At 41.0% G+C, this 18,773-nt stretch overlaps 15 non-coding genes across 15 annotated transcripts; all 15 read left to right on the forward strand.

Annotated features, from left to right (window-relative positions):
- Positions 1-538: 538 nt before the first annotated feature.
- On the forward strand, positions 539-611 carry TRNAF-GAA (transfer RNA phenylalanine (anticodon GAA)). The gene has a single exon. It is a non-coding gene; the product is annotated as a tRNA-Phe (tRNA).
- A 1,048-nt stretch (positions 612-1,659) lies between these two features.
- On the forward strand, positions 1,660-1,732 carry TRNAF-GAA (transfer RNA phenylalanine (anticodon GAA)). Its single transcript has one exon. It is a non-coding gene; the product is annotated as a tRNA-Phe (tRNA).
- A 309-nt stretch (positions 1,733-2,041) lies between these two features.
- TRNAF-GAA (transfer RNA phenylalanine (anticodon GAA)) lies at positions 2,042-2,114 on the forward strand. The gene has a single exon. It is a non-coding gene; the product is annotated as a tRNA-Phe (tRNA).
- A 284-nt stretch (positions 2,115-2,398) lies between these two features.
- Positions 2,399-2,471, forward strand: TRNAF-AAA (transfer RNA phenylalanine (anticodon AAA)). Its single transcript has one exon. It is a non-coding gene; the product is annotated as a tRNA-Phe (tRNA).
- Positions 2,472-3,901: 1,430 nt separating this feature from the next.
- TRNAF-GAA (transfer RNA phenylalanine (anticodon GAA)) lies at positions 3,902-3,974 on the forward strand. The gene has a single exon. It is a non-coding gene; the product is annotated as a tRNA-Phe (tRNA).
- A 2,169-nt stretch (positions 3,975-6,143) lies between these two features.
- Positions 6,144-6,216, forward strand: TRNAF-GAA (transfer RNA phenylalanine (anticodon GAA)). Its single transcript has one exon. It is a non-coding gene; the product is annotated as a tRNA-Phe (tRNA).
- A 1,405-nt stretch (positions 6,217-7,621) lies between these two features.
- On the forward strand, positions 7,622-7,694 carry TRNAF-GAA (transfer RNA phenylalanine (anticodon GAA)). The gene has a single exon. It is a non-coding gene; the product is annotated as a tRNA-Phe (tRNA).
- Positions 7,695-8,003: 309 nt separating this feature from the next.
- Positions 8,004-8,076, forward strand: TRNAF-GAA (transfer RNA phenylalanine (anticodon GAA)). Its single transcript has one exon. It is a non-coding gene; the product is annotated as a tRNA-Phe (tRNA).
- A 1,787-nt stretch (positions 8,077-9,863) lies between these two features.
- On the forward strand, positions 9,864-9,936 carry TRNAF-GAA (transfer RNA phenylalanine (anticodon GAA)). Its single transcript has one exon. It is a non-coding gene; the product is annotated as a tRNA-Phe (tRNA).
- A 1,048-nt stretch (positions 9,937-10,984) lies between these two features.
- TRNAF-GAA (transfer RNA phenylalanine (anticodon GAA)) lies at positions 10,985-11,057 on the forward strand. Its single transcript has one exon. It is a non-coding gene; the product is annotated as a tRNA-Phe (tRNA).
- Positions 11,058-12,105: 1,048 nt separating this feature from the next.
- Positions 12,106-12,178, forward strand: TRNAF-GAA (transfer RNA phenylalanine (anticodon GAA)). The gene has a single exon. It is a non-coding gene; the product is annotated as a tRNA-Phe (tRNA).
- Positions 12,179-12,869: 691 nt separating this feature from the next.
- Positions 12,870-12,942, forward strand: TRNAF-GAA (transfer RNA phenylalanine (anticodon GAA)). Its single transcript has one exon. It is a non-coding gene; the product is annotated as a tRNA-Phe (tRNA).
- Positions 12,943-13,990: 1,048 nt separating this feature from the next.
- On the forward strand, positions 13,991-14,063 carry TRNAF-GAA (transfer RNA phenylalanine (anticodon GAA)). The gene has a single exon. It is a non-coding gene; the product is annotated as a tRNA-Phe (tRNA).
- Positions 14,064-15,111: 1,048 nt separating this feature from the next.
- Positions 15,112-15,184, forward strand: TRNAF-GAA (transfer RNA phenylalanine (anticodon GAA)). The gene has a single exon. It is a non-coding gene; the product is annotated as a tRNA-Phe (tRNA).
- A 2,526-nt stretch (positions 15,185-17,710) lies between these two features.
- On the forward strand, positions 17,711-17,783 carry TRNAF-GAA (transfer RNA phenylalanine (anticodon GAA)). Its single transcript has one exon. It is a non-coding gene; the product is annotated as a tRNA-Phe (tRNA).
- Positions 17,784-18,773: the final 990 nt, after the last annotated feature.

Consider the following 18,773-nt stretch of genomic DNA (forward strand, 5'->3'; position numbering starts at 1 on the left):
AGGTCCGTGAGAAGTGTGTTAAAATGACAGTCCCAGACACATTCTTGGTTTTCTGCAACCTATTTTGAATATGATTTTGATTTCTCTTTTCCTTTGTCGATGTCAAAACACCACAAATTTTACGGTCTTAGAATATCGTAAAAAGTGGCGCTTGCAGCCTAAATAGCTCAGTTGGGAGAGCGTTAGACTGAAGATCTTAAGGTCCCTGGTTCGATCTCGGGTTTCGGCATGTTGCTATGAGCATACTTGGTTCTAGTTACTCTCTTCGTGTGTTGTAGTTTTGGCACCCATGAAAGTGCGAAATCAGCAGCAAGTGTGGCAGTTTGGAAAAATTCTAAAAATAAAGCAAGACAAAGCAGGTCCGTGAGAAGTGTGTTAAAATGACAGTCCCAGACACAATCTTGGTTTTCTGCAACCTATGTTGAATATGATTTTGATTTCTCATTTCCTTTGTCGATGTTTGGAGTTTTCACCGTGGAAAAGATCAAAACACCACAAATTTGACGGTCTTAGAATATCGTAAAAAGTTGTGCTTGCAGCCGAAATAGCTCAGTTGGGAGAGCGTTAGACTGAAGATCTAAAGGTCCCTGGTTCAATCCCGGGTTTCGGCATGTTGCTATGAGCGTACTTGGTTCTCGTTTCTCTCTTCGTGTGTTGTAGTTTTGGCACCCATGAAAGTGCGAAATCAGCAGAAAGTCTGGCAGTTTGGGAAAATTCTAAAAATAAAGCAAGACAAAGCAGGTCCGTGAGAAGTGTGTTAAAATGACAGTCCCAGACACATTCTTGGTTTTCTGCAACCTATTTTGAATATGATTTTGATTTCTCTTTTCCTTTGTCGATGTTTAGAGTTTTCACCGTGGAAAAGATCAAAACACCACAAATTTGACGGTCTTAGAATATCGTAAAAAGTTGCACTTGCAGCCGAAATAGCTCAGTTGGGAGAGCATTAGATTGAAGATCTAAAGGTCCCTGGTTCGATCCCGGGTTTCAGCATGTTGCTATGAGTGTACTTGGTACTCGTTTCTCTCTTTGTGTTTTGTAGTTTTGGCACCCATGAAAGTGCGAAATCAGCAGCAAGTCTGGCAGTTTGGGAAAATTCTAAAAATAAAGCAAGACAAAGCAGGTCCGTGAGAAGTGTGTTAAAATGACAGTCCCAGACACATTCTTGGTTTTCTGCAACCTATTTTGAATATGATTTTGATTTCTCTTTTCCTTTGTCGATGTCAAAACACCACAAATTTTACGGTCTTAGAATATCGTAAAAAGTGGCGCTTGCAGCCTAAATAGCTCAGTTGGGAGAGCGTTAGACTGAAGATCTAAAGGTCCCTGGTTCGATCCCGGGTTTCGGCATGTTGCTATGAGCATACTTGGTTCTAGTTACTCTCTTCGTGTGTTGTAGTTTTGGCACCCATGAAAGTGCGAAATCAGCAGCAAGTGTGGCAGTTTGGAAAAATTCTAAAAATAAAGCAAGACAAAGCAGGTCCGTGAGAAGTGTGTTAAAATGACAGTCCCAGATACAATCTTGGTTTTCTGCAACCTATTTTGAATATGATTTTGATTTCTCTTTTCCTTTGTCGATGTTTGGAGTTTTCACCGTGGAAAAGATCAAAACACCACAAATTAGACGGTCTTAGAATATCGTAAAAAGTTGTGTTTTCAGCCGAAATAGCTCAGTTGGGAGAGCGTTAGACTGAAGATCTAAAGGTCCCTGGTTCAATCCCGGGTTTCGGCATGTTGCTATGAGTGTACTTGGTACTCGTTTCTCTCTTCGTGTGTTGTAGTTTTGGCACCCATGAAAGTGCGAAATCAGCAGAAAGTCTGGCAGTTTGGGAAAATTCTAAAAATATAGCAAGACAAAGCAGGTCCGTGAGAAGTGTGTTAAAATGACAGTCCCAGACACATTCTTGGTTTTCTGCAACCTATTTTGAATATGATTTTGATATCTCTTTTCCTTTGTCGATGTTTGGAGTTTTCACCGTGGAAAAGATCAAAACACCACAAATTTGACGGTCTTAGAATATCGTAAAAAGTTGTGCTTGCAGCCGAAATAGCTCAGTTGGGAGAGCGTTAGACTGAAGATCTAAAGGTCCCTGGTTCGATCCCGGGTTTCGGCATGTTGCTATGAGCGTACTTGGTTCTCGTTTCTCTCTTCGTGTGTTGTAGTTTTGGCACCCATGAAAGTGCGAAATCAGCAGCAAGTCTGGCAGTTTGGGAAAATTCTAAAAATAAAGCAAGACAAAGCAGGTCCGTGAGAAGTGTGTTAAAATGACAGTCCCAGACACATTCTTGGTTTTCTGCAACCTATTTTGAATATGATTTTGATTTCTCTTTTCCTTTGTCGATGTCAAAACACCACAAATTTTACGGTCTTAGAATATCGTAAAAAGTTGCGCTTGCAGCCGAAATAGCTCAGTTGGGAGAGCGTTAGATTAAAGATCTAAAGGTCCCTGGTTCGATCCCGGGTTTCAGCATGTTGCTATGAGTGTACTTGGTACTCGTTTCTCTCTTCGTGTGTTGTAGTTTTGGCACCCATGAAAGTGCGTAATCAGCAGCAAGTCTGGCAGTTTGGGAAAATTCTAAAAATAAAGCAAGACAAAGCAGGTCCGTGAGAAGTGTGTTAAAATGACAGTCCCAGACACATTCTTGGTTTTCTGCAACCTATTTTGAATATGATTTTGATATCTCTTTTCCTTTGTCGATGTTTCGAGTTTTCACCGTGGAAAAGATCAAAACACCACAAATTTGACGGTCTTAGAATATCGTAAAAAGTTGTGCTTGCAGCCGAAATAGCTCAGTTTCGAGAGCGTTAGACTGAAGATCTAAAGGTCCCTGGTTCGATCCCGGGTTTCAGCATGTTGCTATGAGTGTACTTGGTACTCGTTTCTCTCTTCGTGTGTTGTAGTTTTGGCACCCATGAAAGTACGAAATCAGCAGCAAGTCTGGCAGTTTGGGAAAATTCTAAAAATAAAGCAAGACAAAGCAGGTCCGTGAGAAGTGTGTTAAAATGACAGTCCCAGACACATTCTTGGTTTTCTGCAACCTATTTTGAATATGATTTTGATTTCTCTTTTCCTTTGTCGATGTCAAAACACCACAAATTTTACGGTCTTAGAATATCGTAAAAAGTGGCGCTTGCAGCCTAAATAGCTCAGTTGGGAGAGCGTTAGACTGAAGATCTAAAGGTCCCTGGTTCAATTCCGGGTTTCGGCATGTTGCTATGAGCGTACTTGGTTCTCGTTTCTCTCTTCGTGTGTTGTAGTTTTGGCACCCATGAAAGTGCGAAATCAGCAGCAAGTCTGGCAGTTTGGGAAAATTCTAAAAATAAAGCAAGACAAAGCAGGTCCGTGAGAAGTGTGTTAAAATGACAGTCCCAGACACATTCTTGGTTTTCTGCAACCTATTTTGAATATGATTTTGATATCTCTTTTCCTTTGTCGATGTTTCGAGTTTTCACCGTGGAAAAGATCAAAACACCACAAATTTGACGGTCTTAGAATATCGTAAAAAGTTGTGCTTGCAGCCGAAATAGCTCAGTTGGGAGAGCGTTAGACTGAAGATCTAAAGGTCCCTGGTTCGATCCCGGGTTTCAGCATGTTGCTATGAGTGTACTTGGTACTCGTTTCTCTCTTCGTGTGTTGTAGTTTTGGCACCCATGAAAGTACGAAATCAGCAGCAAGTCTGGCAGTTTGGGAAAATTCTAAAAATAAAGCAAGACAAAGCAGGTCCGTGAGAAGTGTGTTAAAATGACAGTCCCAGACACATTCTTGGTTTTCTGCAACCTATTTTGAATATGATTTTGATATCTCTTTTCCTTTGTCGATGTTTGGAGTTTTCACCGTGGAAAAGATCAAAACACCACAAATTTGACGGTCTTAGAATATCGTAAAAAGTTGTGCTTGCAGCCGAAATAGCTCAGTTGGGAGAGCGTTAGACTGAAGATCTAAAGGTCCCTGGTTCGATCCCGGGTTTCGGCATGTTGTTATGAGTGTACTTGGTACTCGTTTCTCTCTTCGTGTGTTGTAGTTTTGGCACCCATGAAAGTGCGAAATCAGCAGAAAGTCTGGCAGTTTGGGAAAATTCTAAAAATAAAGCAAGACAAAGCAGGTCCGTGAGAAGTGTGTTAAAATGACAGTCCCAGACACATTCTTGGTTTTCTGCAACCTATTTTGAATATGATTTTGATTTCTCTTTTCCTTTGTCGATGTTTAGAGTTTTCACCGTGGAAAAGATCAAAACACCACAAATTTGACGGTCTTAGAATATCGTAAAAAGTTGCACTTGCAGCTGAAATAGCTCAGTTGGGAGAGCATTAGATTGAAGATCTAAAGGTCCCTGGTTCGATCCCGGGTTTCAGCATGTTGCTATGAGTGTACTTGGTACTCGTTTCTCTCTTTGTGTTTTGTAGTTTTGGCACCCATGAAAGTGCGAAATCAGCAGCAAGTCTGGCAGTTTGGGAAAATTCTAAAAATAAAGCAAGACAAAGCAGGTCCGTGAGAAGTGTGTTAAAATGACAGTCCCAGACACATTCTTGGTTTTCTGCAACCTATTTTGAATATGATTTTGATTTCTCTTTTCCTTTGTCGATGTCAAAACACCACAAATTTTACGGTCTTAGAATATCGTAAAAAGTGGCGCTTGCAGCCTAAATAGCTCAGTTGGGAGAGCGTTAGACTGAAGATCTTAAGGTCCCTGGTTCGATCTCGGGTTTCGGCATGTTGCTATGAGCATACTTGGTTCTAGTTACTCTCTTCGTGTGTTGTAGTTTTGGCACCCATGAAAGTGCGAAATCAGCAGCAAGTGTGGCAGTTTGGAAAAATTCTAAAAATAAAGCAAGACAAAGCAGGTCCGTGAGAAGTGTGTTAAAATGACAGTCCCAGACACAATCTTGGTTTTCTGCAACCTATGTTGAATATGATTTTGATTTCTCATTTCCTTTGTCGATGTTTGGAGTTTTCACCGTGGAAAAGATCAAAACACCACAAATTTGACGGTCTTAGAATATCGTAAAAAGTTGTGCTTGCAGCCGAAATAGCTCAGTTGGGAGAGCGTTAGACTGAAGATCTAAAGGTCCCTGGTTCAATCCTGGGTTTCGGCATGTTGCTATGAGCGTACTTGGTTCTCGTTTCTCTCTTCGTGTGTTGTAGTTTTGGCACCCATGAAAGTGCGAAATCAGCAGAAAGTCTGGCAGTTTGGGAAAATTCTAAAAATAAAGCAAGACAAAGCAGGTCCGTGAGAAGTGTGTTAAAATGACAGTCCCAGACACATTCTTGGTTTTCTGCAACCTATTTTGAATATGATTTTGATTTCTCTTTTCCTTTGTCGATGTCAAAACACCACAAATTTTACGGTCTTAGAATATCGTAAAAAGTGGCGCTTGCAGCCTAAATAGCTCAGTTGGGAGAGCGTTAGACTGAAGATCTAAAGGTCCCTGGTTCAATCCCGGGTTTCGGCATGTTGCTATGAGCATACTTGGTTCTAGTTACTCTCTTCGTGTGTTGTAGTTTTGGCACCCATGAAAGTGCGAAATCAGCAGCAAGTGTGGCAGTTTGGAAAAATTCTAAAAATAAAGCAAGACAAAGCAGGTCCGTGAGAAGTGTGTTAAAATGACAGTCCCAGACACAATCTTGGTTTTCTGCAACCTATTTTGAATATGATTTTGATTTCTCTTTTCCTTTGTCGATGTTTGGAGTTTTCACCGTGGAAAAGATCAAAACACCACAAATTAGACGGTCTTAGAATATCGTAAAAAGTTGTGCTTTCAGCCGAAATAGCTCGGTTGGGAGAGCGTTAGACTGAAGATCTAAAGGTCCCTGGTTCAATCCCGGGTTTCGGCATGTTGCTATGAGTGTACTTGGTACTCGTTTCTCTCTTCGTGTGTTGTAGTTTTGGCACCCATGAAAGTGCGAAATCAGCAGAAAGTCTGGCAGTTTGGGAAAATTCTAAAAATATAGCAAGACAAAGCAGGTCCGTGAGAAGTGTGTTAAAATGACAGTCCCAGACACATTCTTGGTTTTCTGCAACCTATTTTGAATATGATTTTGATATCTCTTTTCCTTTGTCGATGTTTGGAGTTTTCACCGTGGAAAAGATCAAAACACCACAAATTTGACGGTCTTAGAATATCGTAAAAAGTTGTGCTTGCAGCCGAAATAGCTCAGTTGGGAGAGCGTTAGACTGAAGATCTAAAGGTCCCTGGTTCGATCCCGGGTTTCGGCATGTTGCTATGAGCGTACTTGGTTCTCGTTTCTCTCTTCGTGTGTTGTAGTTTTGGCACCCATGAAAGTGCGAAATCAGCAGCAAGTCTGGCAGTTTGGGAAAATTCTAAAAATAAAGCAAGACAAAGCAGGTCCGTGAGAAGTGTGTTAAAATGACAGTCCCAGACACATTCTTGGTTTTCTGCAACCTATTTTGAATATGATTTTGATTTCTCTTTTCCTTTGTCGATGTCAAAACACCACAAATTTTACGGTCTTAGAATATCGTAAAAAGTTGCGCTTGCAGCCGAAATAGCTCAGTTGGGAGAGCGTTAGATTGAAGATCTAAAGGTCCCTGGTTCGATCCCGGGTTTCAGCATGTTGCTATGAGTGTACTTGGTACTCGTTTCTCTCTTCGTGTGTTGTAGTTTTGGCACCCATGAAAGTGCGAAATCAGCAGCAAGTCTGGCAGTTTGGGAAAATTCTAAAAATAAAGCAAGACAAAGCAGGTCCGCGAGAAGTGTGTTAAAATGACAGTCCCAGACACATTCTTGGTTTTCTGCAACCTATTTTGAATATGATTTTGATATCTCTTTTCCTTTGTCGATGTTTCGAGTTTTCACCGTGGAAAAGATCAAAACACCACAAATTTGACGGTCTTAGAATATCGTAAAAAGTTGTGCTTGCAGCCGAAATAGCTCAGTTGGGAGAGCGTTAGACTGAAGATCTAAAGGTCCCTGGTTCGATCCCGGGTTTCAGCATGTTGCTATGAGTGTACTTGGTACTCGTTTCTCTCTTCGTGTGTTGTAGTTTTGGCACCCATGAAAGTACGAAATCAGCAGCAAGTCTGGCAGTTTGGGAAAATTCTAAAAATAAAGCAAGACAAAGCAGGTCCGTGAGAAGTGTGTTAAAATGACAGTCCCAGACACATTCTTGGTTTTCTGCAACCTATTTTGAATATGATTTTGATTTCTCTTTTCCTTTGTCGATGTCAAAACACCACAAATTTTACGGTCTTAGAATATCGTAAAAAGTGGCGCTTGCAGCCTAAATAGCTCAGTTGGGAGAGCGTTAGACTGAAGATCTTAAGGTCCCTGGTTCGATCTCGGGTTTCGGCATGTTGCTATGAGCATACTTGGTTCTAGTTACTCTCTTCGTGTGTTGTAGTTTTGGCACCCATGAAAGTGCGAAATCAGCAGCAAGTGTGGCAGTTTGGAAAAATTCTAAAAATAAAGCAAGACAAAGCAGGTCCGTGAGAAGTGTGTTAAAATGACAGTCCCAGACACAATCTTGGTTTTCTGCAACCTATGTTGAATATGATTTTGATTTCTCATTTCCTTTGTCGATGTTTGGAGTTTTCACCGTGGAAAAGATCAAAACACCACAAATTTGACGGTCTTAGAATATCGTAAAAAGTTGTGCTTGCAGCCGAAATAGCTCAGTTGGGAGAGCGTTAGACTGAAGATCTAAAGGTCCCTGGTTCAATCCCGGGTTTCGGCATGTTGCTATGAGTGTACTTGGTACTCGTTTCTCTCTTCGTGTGTTGTAGTTTTGGCACCCATGAAAGTGCGAAATCAGCAGAAAGTCTGGCAGTTTGGGAAAATTCTAAAAATATAGCAAGACAAAGCAGGTCCGTGAGAAGTGTGTTAAAATGACAGTCCCAGACACATTCTTGGTTTTCTGCAACCTATTTTGAATATGATTTTGATATCTCTTTTCCTTTGTCGATGTTTGGAGTTTTCACCGTGGAAAAGATCAAAACACCACAAATTTGACGGTCTTAGAATATCGTAAAAAGTTGTGCTTGCAGCCGAAATAGCTCAGTTGGGAGAGCGTTAGACTGAAGATCTAAAGGTCCCTGGTTCGATCCCGGGTTTCGGCATGTTGCTATGAGCGTACTTGGTTCTCGTTTCTCTCTTCGTGTGTTGTAGTTTTGGCACCCATGAAAGTGCGAAATCAGCAGCAAGTCTGGCAGTTTGGGAAAATTCTAAAAATAAAGCAAGACAAAGCAGGTCCGTGAGAAGTGTGTTAAAATGACAGTCCCAGACACATTCTTGGTTTTCTGCAACCTATTTTGAATATGATTTTGATTTCTCTTTTCCTTTGTCGATGTCAAAACACCACAAATTTTACGGTCTTAGAATATCGTAAAAAGTTGCACTTGCAGCCGAAATAGCTCAGTTGGGAGAGCGTTAGATTGAAGATCTAAAGGTCCCTGGTTCGATCCCGGGTTTCAGCATGTTGCTATGAGTGTACTTGGTACTCGTTTCTCTCTTCGTGTGTTGTAGTTTTGGCACCCATGAAAGTGCGAAATCAGCAGCAAGTCTGGCAGTTTGGGAAAATTCTAAAAATAAAGCAAGACAAAGCAGGTCCGTGAGAAGTGTGTTAAAATGACAGTCCCAGACACATTCTTGGTTTTCTGCAACCTATTTTGAATATGATTTTGATATCTCTTTTCCTTTGTCGATGTTTCGAGTTTTCACCGTGGAAAAGATCAAAACACCACAAATTTGACGGTCTTAGAATATCGTAAAAAGTTGTGCTTGCAGCCGAAATAGCTCAGTTGGGAGAGCGTTAGACTGAAGATCTAAAGGTCCCTGGTTCGATTCCGGGTTTCAGCATGTTGCTATGAGTGTATTTGGTACTCGTTTCTCTCTTCGTGTGTTGTAGTTTTGGCACCCATGAAAGTACGAAATCAGCAGCAAGTCTGGCAGTTTGGGAAAATTCTAAAAATAAAGCAAGACAAAGCAGGTCCGTGAGAAGTGTGTTAAAATGACAGTCCCAGACACATTCTTGGTTTTCTGCAACCTATTTTGAATATGATTTTGATTTCTCTTTTCCTTTGTCGATGTCAAAACACCACAAATTTTACGGTCTTAGAATATCGTAAAAAGTGGCGCTTGCAGCCTAAATAGCTCAGTTGGGAGAGCGTTAGACTGAAGATCTAAAGGTCCCTGGTTCAATCCCGGGTTTCGGCATGTTGCTATGAGCGTACTTGGTTCTCGTTTCTCTCTTCGTGTGTTGTAGTTTTGGCACCCATGAAAGTGCGAAATCAGCAGCAAGTCTGGCAGTTTGGGAAAATTCTAAAAATAAAGCAAGACAAAGCAGGTCCGTGAGAAGTGTGTTAAAATGACAGTCCCAGACACATTCTTGGTTTTCTGCAACCTATTTTGAATATGATTTTGATATCTCTTTTCCTTTGTCGATGTTTCGAGTTTTCACCGTGGAAAAGATCAAAACACCACAAATTTGACGGTCTTAGAATATCGTAAAAAGTTGTGCTTGCAGCCGAAATAGCTCAGTTGGGAGAGCGTTAGACTGAAGATCTAAAGGTCCCTGGTTCGATCCCGGGTTTCAGCATGTTGCTATGAGTGTACTTGGTACTCGTTTCTCTCTTCGTGTGTTGTAGTTTTGGCACCCATGAAAGTACGAAATCAGCAGCAAGTCTGGCAGTTTGGGAAAATTCTAAAAATAAAGCAAGACAAAGCAGGTCCGTGAGAAGTGTGTTAAAATGACAGTCCCAGACACATTCTTGGTTTTCTGCAACCTATTTTGAATATGATTTTGATATCTCTTTTCCTTTGTCGATGTTTGGAGTTTTCACCGTGGAAAAGATCAAAACACCACAAATTTGACGGTCTTAGAATATCGTAAAAAGTTGTGCTTGCAGCCGAAATAGCTCAGTTGGGAGAGCGTTAGACTGAAGATCTAAAGGTCCCTGGTTCGATCCCAGGTTTCGGCATGTTGTTATGAGTGTACTTGGTACTCGTTTCTCTCTTCGTGTGTTGTAGTTTTGGCACCCATGAAAGTGCGAAATCAGCAGAAAGTCTGGCAGTTTGGGAAAATTCTAAAAATAAAGCAAGACAAAGCAGGTCCGTGAGAAGTGTGTTAAAATGACAGTCCCAGACACATTCTTGGTTTTCTGCAACCTATTTTGAATATGATTTTGATTTCTCTTTTCCTTTGTCGATGTTTAGAGTTTTCACCGTGGAAAAGATCAAAACACCACAAATTTGACGGTCTTAGAATATCGTAAAAAGTTGCACTTGCAGCCGAAATAGCTCAGTTGGGAGAGCATTAGATTGAAGATCTAAAGGTCCCTGGTTCGATCCCGGGTTTCAGCATGTTGCTATGAGTGTACTTGGTACTCGTTTCTCTCTTTGTGTTTTGTAGTTTTGGCACCCATGAAAGTGCGAAATCAGCAGCAAGTCTGGCAGTTTGGGAAAATTCTAAAAATAAAGCAAGACAAAGCAGGTCCGTGAGAAGTGTGTTAAAATGACAGTCCCAGACACATTCTTGGTTTTCTGCAACCTATTTTGAATATGATTTTGATTTCTCTTTTCCTTTGTCGATGTCAAAACACCACAAATTTTACGGTCTTAGAATATCGTAAAAAGTGGCGCTTGCAGCCTAAATAGCTCAGTTGGGAGAGCGTTAGACTGAAGATCTTAAGGTCCCTGGTTCGATCTCGGGTTTCGGCATGTTGCTATGAGCATACTTGGTTCTAGTTACTCTCTTCGTGTGTTGTAGTTTTGGCACCCATGAAAGTGCGAAATCAGCAGCAAGTGTGGCAGTTTGGAAAAATTCTAAAAATAAAGCAAGACAAAGCAGGTCCGTGAGAAGTGTGTTAAAATGACAGTCCCAGACACAATCTTGGTTTTCTGCAACCTATGTTGAATATGATTTTGATTTCTCATTTCCTTTGTCGATGTTTGGAGTTTTCACCGTGGAAAAGATCAAAACACCACAAATTTGACGGTCTTAGAATATCGTAAAAAGTTGTGCTTGCAGCCGAAATAGCTCAGTTGGGAGAGCGTTAGACTGAAGATCTAAAGGTCCCTGGTTCAATCCCGGGTTTCGGCATGTTGCTATGAGCGTACTTGGTTCTCGTTTCTCTCTTCGTGTGTTGTAGTTTTGGCACCCATGAAAGTGCGAAATCAGCAGAAAGTCTGGCAGTTTGGGAAAATTCTAAAAATAAAGCAAGACAAAGCAGGTCCGTGAGAAGTGTGTTAAAATGACAGTCCCAGACACATTCTTGGTTTTCTGCAACCTATTTTGAATATGATTTTGATTTCTCTTTTCCTTTGTCGATGTTTAGAGTTTTCACCGTGGAAAAGATCAAAACACCACAAATTTGACGGTCTTAGAATATCGTAAAAAGTTGCACTTGCAGCCGAAATAGCTCAGTTGGGAGAGCATTAGATTGAAGATCTAAAGGTCCCTGGTTCGATCCCGGGTTTCAGCATGTTGCTATGAGTGTACTTGGTACTCGTTTCTCTCTTTGTGTTTTGTAGTTTTGGCACCCATGAAAGTGCGAAATCAGCAGCAAGTCTGGCAGTTTGGGAAAATTCTAAAAATAAAGCAAGACAAAGCAGGTCCGTGAGAAGTGTGTTAAAATGACAGTCCCAGACACATTCTTGGTTTTCTGCAACCTATTTTGAATATGATTTTGATTTCTCTTTTCCTTTGTCGATGTCAAAACACCACAAATTTTACGGTCTTAGAATATCGTAAAAAGTGGCGCTTGCAGCCTAAATAGCTCAGTTGGGAGAGCGTTAGACTGAAGATCTAAAGGTCCCTGGTTCGATCCCGGGTTTCGGCATGTTGCTATGAGCATACTTGGTTCTAGTTACTCTCTTCGTGTGTTGTAGTTTTGGCACCCATGAAAGTGCGAAATCAGCAGCAAGTGTGGCAGTTTGGAAAAATTCTAAAAATAAAGCAAGACAAAGCAGGTCCGTGAGAAGTGTGTTAAAATGACAGTCCCAGACACAATCTTGGTTTTCTGCAACCTATTTTGAATATGATTTTGATTTCTCTTTTCCTTTGTCGATGTTTGGAGTTTTCACCGTGGAAAAGATCAAAACACCACAAATTAGACGGTCTTAGAATATCGTAAAAAGTTGTGCTTTCAGCCGAAATAGCTCAGTTGGGAGAGCGTTAGACTGAAGATCTAAAGGTCCCTGGTTCAATCCCGGGTTTCGGCATGTTGCTATGAGTGTACTTGGTACTCGTTTCTCTCTTCGTGTGTTGTAGTTTTGGCACCCATGAAAGTGCGAAATCAGCAGAAAGTCTGGCAGTTTGGGAAAATTCTAAAAATATAGCAAGACAAAGCAGGTCCGTGAGAAGTGTGTTAAAATGACAGTCCCAGACACATTCTTGGTTTTCTGCAACCTATTTTGAATATGATTTTGATATCTCTTTTCCTTTGTCGATGTTTGGAGTTTTCACCGTGGAAAAGATCAAAACACCACAAATTTGACGGTCTTAGAATATCGTAAAAAGTTGTGCTTGCAGCCGAAATAGCTCAGTTGGGAGAGCGTTAGACTGAAGATCTAAAGGTCCCTGGTTCGATCCCGGGTTTCAGCATGTTGCTATGAGTGTACTTGGTACTCGTTTCTCTCTTCGTGTGTTGTAGTTTTGGCACCCATGAAAGTACGAAATCAGCAGCAAGTCTGGCAGTTTGGGAAAATTCTAAAAATAAAGCAAGACAAAGCAGGTCCGTGAGAAGTGTGTTAAAATGACAGTCCCAGACACATTCTTGGTTTTCTGCAACCTATTTTGAATATGATTTTGATATCTCTTTTCCTTTGTCGATGTTTGGAGTTTTCACCGTGGAAAAGATCAAAACACCACAAATTTGACGGTCTTAGAATATCGTAAAAAGTTGTGCTTGCAGCCGAAATAGCTCAGTTGGGAGAGCGTTAGACTGAAGATCTAAAGGTCCCTGGTTCGATCCCGGGTTTCGGCATGTTGTTATGAGTGTACTTGGTACTCGTTTCTCTCTTCGTGTGTTGTAGTTTTGGCACCCATGAAAGTGCGAAATCAGCAGAAAGTCTGGCAGTTTGGGAAAATTCTAAAAATAAAGCAAGACAAAGCAGGTCCGTGAGAAGTGTGTTAAAATGACAGTCCCAGACACATTCTTGGTTTTCTGCAACCTATTTTGAATATGATTTTGATTTCTCTTTTCCTTTGTCGATGTTTAGAGTTTTCACCGTGGAAAAGATCAAAACACCACAAATTTGACGGTCTTAGAATATCGTAAAAAGTTGCACTTGCAGCCGAAATAGCTCAGTTGGGAGAGCATTAGATTGAAGATCTAAAGGTCCCTGGTTCGATCCCGGGTTTCAGCATGTTGCTATGAGTGTACTTGGTACTCGTTTCTCTCTTTGTGTTTTGTAGTTTTGGCACCCATGAAAGTGCGAAATCAGCAGCAAGTCTGGCAGTTTGGGAAAATTCTAAAAATAAAGCAAGACAAAGCAGGTCCGTGAGAAGTGTGTTAAAATGACAGTCCCAGACACATTCTTGGTTTTCTGCAACCTATTTTGAATATGATTTTGATTTCTCTTTTCCTTTGTCGATGTCAAAACACCACAAATTTTACGGTCTTAGAATATCGTAAAAAGTGGCGCTTGCAGCCTAAATAGCTCAGTTGGGAGAGCGTTAGACTGAAGATCTTAAGGTCCCTGGTTCGATCTCGGGTTTCGGCATGTTGCTATGAGCATACTTGGTTCTAGTTACTCTCTTCGTGTGTTGTAGTTTTGGCACCCATGAAAGTGCGAAATCAGCAGCAAGTGTGGCAGTTTGGAAAAATTCTAAAAATAAAGCAAGACAAAGCAGGTCCGTGAGAAGTGTGTTAAAATGACAGTCCCAGACACAATCTTGGTTTTCTGCAACCTATGTTGAATATGATTTTGATTTCTCATTTCCTTTGTCGATGTTTGGAGTTTTCACCGTGGAAAAGATCAAAACACCACAAATTTGACGGTCTTAGAATATCGTAAAAAGTTGTGCTTGCAGCCGAAATAGCTCAGTTGGGAGAGCGTTAGACTGAAGATCTAAAGGTCCCTGGTTCAATCCCGGGTTTCGGCATGTTGCTATGAGCGTACTTGGTTCTCGTTTCTCTCTTCGTGTGTTGTAGTTTTGGCACCCATGAAAGTGCGAAATCAGCAGAAAGTCTGGCAGTTTGGGAAAATTCTAAAAATAAAGCAAGACAAAGCAGGTCCGTGAGAAGTGTGTTAAAATGACAGTCCCAGACACATTCTTGGTTTTCTGCAACCTATTTTGAATATGATTTTGATTTCTCTTTTCCTTTGTCGATGTTTAGAGTTTTCACCGTGGAAAAGATCAAAACACCACAAATTTGACGGTCTTAGAATATCGTAAAAAGTTGCACTTGCAGCCGAAATAGCTCAGTTGGGAGAGCATTAGATTGAAGATCTAAAGGTCCCTGGTTCGATCCCGGGTTTCAGCATGTTGCTATGAGTGTACTTGGTACTCGTTTCTCTCTTTGTGTTTTGTAGTTTTGGCACCCATGAAAGTGCGAAATCAGCAGCAAGTCTGGCAGTTTGGGAAAATTCTAAAAATAAAGCAAGACAAAGCAGGTCCGTGAGAAGTGTGTTAAAATGACAGTCCCAGACACATTCTTGGTTTTCTGCAACCTATTTTGAATATGATTTTGATTTCTCTTTTCCTTTGTCGATGTCAAAACACCACAAATTTTACGGTCTTAGAATATCGTAAAAAGTGGCGCTTGCAGCCTAAATAGCTCAGTTGGGAGAGCGTTAGACTGAAGATCTAAAGGTCCCTGGTTCGATCCCGGGTTTCGGCATGTTGCTATGAGCATACTTGGTTCTAGTTACTCTCTTCGTGTGTTGTAGTTTTGGCACCCATGAAAGTGCGAAATCAGCAGCAAGTGTGGCAGTTTGGAAAAATTCTAAAAATAAAGCAAGACAAAGCAGGTCCGTGAGAAGTGTGTTAAAATGACAGTCCCAGACACAATCTTGGTTTTCTGCAACCTATTTTGAATATGATTTTGATTTCTCTTTTCCTTTGTCGATGTTTGGAGTTTTCACCGTGGAAAAGATCAAAACACCACAAATTAGACGGTCTTAGAATATCGTAAAAAGTTGTGCTTTCAGCCGAAATAGCTCAGTTGGGAGAGCGTTAGACTGAAGATCTAAAGGTCCCTGGTTCAATCCCGGGTTTCGGCATGTTGCTATGAGTGTACTTGGTACTCGTTTCTCTCTTCGTGTGTTGTAGTTTTGGCACCCATGAAAGTGCGAAATCAGCAGAAAGTCTGGCAGTTTGGGAAAATTCTAAAAATATAGCAAGACAAAGCAGGTCCGTGAGAAGTGTGTTAAAATGACAGTCCCAGACACATTCTTGGTTTTCTGCAACCTATTTTGAATATGATTTTGATATCTCTTTTCCTTTGTCGATGTTTGGAGTTTTCACCGTGGAAAAGATCAAAACACCACAAATTTGACGGTCTTAGAATATCGTAAAAAGTTGTGCTTGCAGCCGAAATAGCTCAGTTGGGAGAGCGTTAGACTGAAGATCTAAAGGTCCCTGGTTCGATCCTGGGTTTCGGCATGTTGCTATGAGCGTACTTGGTTCTCGTTTCTCTCTTCGTGTGTTGTAGTTTTGGCACCCATGAAAGTGCGAAATCAGCAGCAAGTCTGGCAGTTTGGGAAAATTCTAAAAATAAAGCAAGACAAAGCAGGTCCGTGAGAAGTGTGTTAAAATGACAGTCCCAGACACATTCTTGGTTTTCTGCAACCTATTTTGAATATGATTTTGATTTCTCTTTTCCTTTGTCGATGTCAAAACACCACAAATTTTACGGTCTTAGAATATCGTAAAAAGTTGCGCTTGCAGCCGAAATAGCTCAGTTGGGAGAGCGTTAGATTGAAGATCTAAAGGTCCCTGGTTTGATCCCGGGTTTCAGCATGTTGCTATGAGTGTACTTGGTACTCGTTTCTCTCTTCGTGTGTTGTAGTTTTGGCACCCATGAAAGTGCGAAATCAGCAGCAAGTCTGGCAGTTTGGGAAAATTCTAAAAATAAAGCAAGACAAAGCAGGTCCGTGAGAAGTGTGTTAAAATGACAGTCCCAGACACATTCTTGGTTTTCTGCAACCTATTTTGAATATGATTTTGATATCTCTTTTCCTTTGTCGATGTTTCGAGTTTTCACCGTGGAAAAGATCAAAACACCACAAATTTGACGGTCTTAGAATATCGTAAAAAGTTGTGCTTGCAGCCGAAATAGCTCAGTTGGGAGAGCGTTAGACTGAAGATCTAAAGGTCCCTGGTTCGATCCCGGGTTTCAGCATGTTGCTATGAGTGTACTTGGTACTCGTTTCTCTCTTCGTGTGTTGTAGTTTTGGCACCCATGAAAGTACGAAATCAGCAGCAAGTCTGGCAGTTTGGGAAAATTCTAAAAATAAAGCAAGACAAAGCAGGTCCGTGAGAAGTGTGTTAAAATGACAGTCCCAGACACATTCTTGGTTTTCTGCAACCTATTTTGAATATGATTTTGATTTCTCTTTTCCTTTGTCGATGTCAAAACACCACAAATTTTACGGTCTTAGAATATCGTAAAAAGTGGCGCTTGCAGCCTAAATAGCTCAGTTGGGAGAGCGTTAGACTGAAGATCTAAAGGTCCCTGGTTCAATCCCGGGTTTCGGCATGTTGCTATGAGCGTACTTGGTTCTCGTTTCTCTCTTCGTGTGTTGTAGTTTTGGCACCCATGAAAGTGCGAAATCAGCAGCAAGTCTGGCAGTTTGGGAAAATTCTAAAAATAAAGCAAGACAAAGCAGGTCCGTGAGAAGTGTGTTAAAATGACAGTCCCAGACACATTCTTGGTTTTCTGCAACCTATTTTGAATATGATTTTGATATCTCTTTTCCTTTGTCGATGTTTCGAGTTTTCACCGTGGAAAAGATCAAAACACCACAAATTTGACGGTCTTAGAATATCGTAAAAAGTTGTGCTTGCAGCCGAAATAGCTCAGTTGGGAGAGCGTTAGACTGAAGATCTAAAGGTCCCTGGTTCGATCCCGGGTTTCAGCATGTTGCTATGAGTGTACTTGGTACTCGTTTCTCTCTTTGTGTTTTGTAGTTTTGGCACCCATGAAAGTGCGAAATCAGCAGCAAGTCTGGCAGTTTGGGAAAATTCTAAAAATAAAGCAAGACAAAGCAGGTCCGTGAGAAGTGTGTTAAAATGACAGTCCCAGACACATTCTTGGTTTTCTGCAACCTATTTTGAATATGATTTTGATTTCTCTTTTCCTTTGTCGATGTCAAAACACCACAAATTTTACGGTCTTAGAATATCGTAAAAAGTGGCGCTTGCAGCCTAAATAGCTCAGTTGGGAGAGCGTTAGACTGAAGATCTAAAGGTCCCTGGTTCGATCCCGGGTTTCGGCATGTTGCTATGAGCATACTTGGTTCTAGTTACTCTCTTCGTGTGTTGTAGTTTTGGCACCCATGAAAGTGCGAAATCAGCAGCAAGTGTGGCAGTTTGGAAAAATTCTAAAAATAAAGCAAGACAAAGCAGGTCCGTGAGAAGTGTGTTAAAATGACAGTCCCAGACACAATCTTGGTTTTCTGCAACCTATTTTGAATATGATTTTGATTTCTCTTTTCCTTTGTCGATGTTTGGAGTTTTCACCGTGGAAAAGATCAAAACACCACAAATTAGACGGTCTTAGAATATCGTAAAAAGTTGTGCTTTCAGCCGAAATAGCTCAGTTGGGAGAGCGTTAGACTGAAGATCTAAAGGTCCCTGGTTCAATCCCGGGTTTCGGCATGTTGCTATGAGTGTACTTGGTACTCGTTTCTCTCTTCGTGTGTTGTAGTTTTGGCACCCATGAAAGTGCGAAATCAGCAGAAAGTCTGGCAGTTTGGGAAAATTCTAAAAATATAGCAAGACAAAGCAGGTCCGTGAGAAGTGTGTTAAAATGACAGTCCCAGACACATTCTTGGTTTTCTGCAACCTATTTTGAATATGATTTTGATATCTCTTTTCCTTTGTCGATGTTTGGAGTTTTCACCGTGGAAAAGATCAAAACACCACAAATTTGACGGTCTTAGAATATCGTAAAAAGTTGTGCTTGCAGCCAAAATAGCTCAGTTGGGAGAGCGTTAGACTGAAGATCTAAAGGTCCCTGGTTCGATCCCGGGTTTCGGCATGTTGCTATGAGCGTACTTGGTTCTCGTTTCTCTCTTCGTGTGTTGTAGTTTTGGCACCCATGAAAGTGCGAAATCAGCAGCAAGTCTGGCAGTTTGGGAAAATTCTAAAAATAAAGCAAGACAAAGCAGGTCCGTGAGAAGTGTGTTAAAATGACAGTCCCAGACACATTCTTGGTTTTCTGCAACCTATTTTGAATATGATTTTGATTTCTCTTTTCCTTTGTCGATGTCAAAACACCACAAATTTTACGGTCTTAGAATATCGTAAAAAGTTGCGCTTGCAGCCGAAATAGCTCAGTTGGGAGAGCGTTAGATTGAAGATCTAAAGGTCCCTGGTTCGATCCCGGGTTTCAGCATGTTGCTATGAGTGTACTTGGTACTCGTTTCTCTCTTCGTGTGTTGTAGTTTTGGCACCCATGAAAGTGCGAAATCAGCAGCAAGTCTGGCAGTTTGGGAAAATTCTAAAAATAAAGCAAGACAAAGCAGGTCCGTGAGAAGTGTGTTAAAATGACAGTCCCAGACACATTCTTGGTTTTCTGCAACCTATTTTGAATATGATTTTGATATCTCTTTTCCTTTGTCGATGTTTCGAGTTTTCACCGTGGAA

This window comes from Eleutherodactylus coqui, chromosome 3 (assembly GCF_035609145.1).
Source record: "Eleutherodactylus coqui strain aEleCoq1 chromosome 3, aEleCoq1.hap1, whole genome shotgun sequence".
Classification (NCBI taxonomy): Eukaryota; Metazoa; Chordata; class Amphibia; order Anura; family Eleutherodactylidae; genus Eleutherodactylus; species Eleutherodactylus coqui.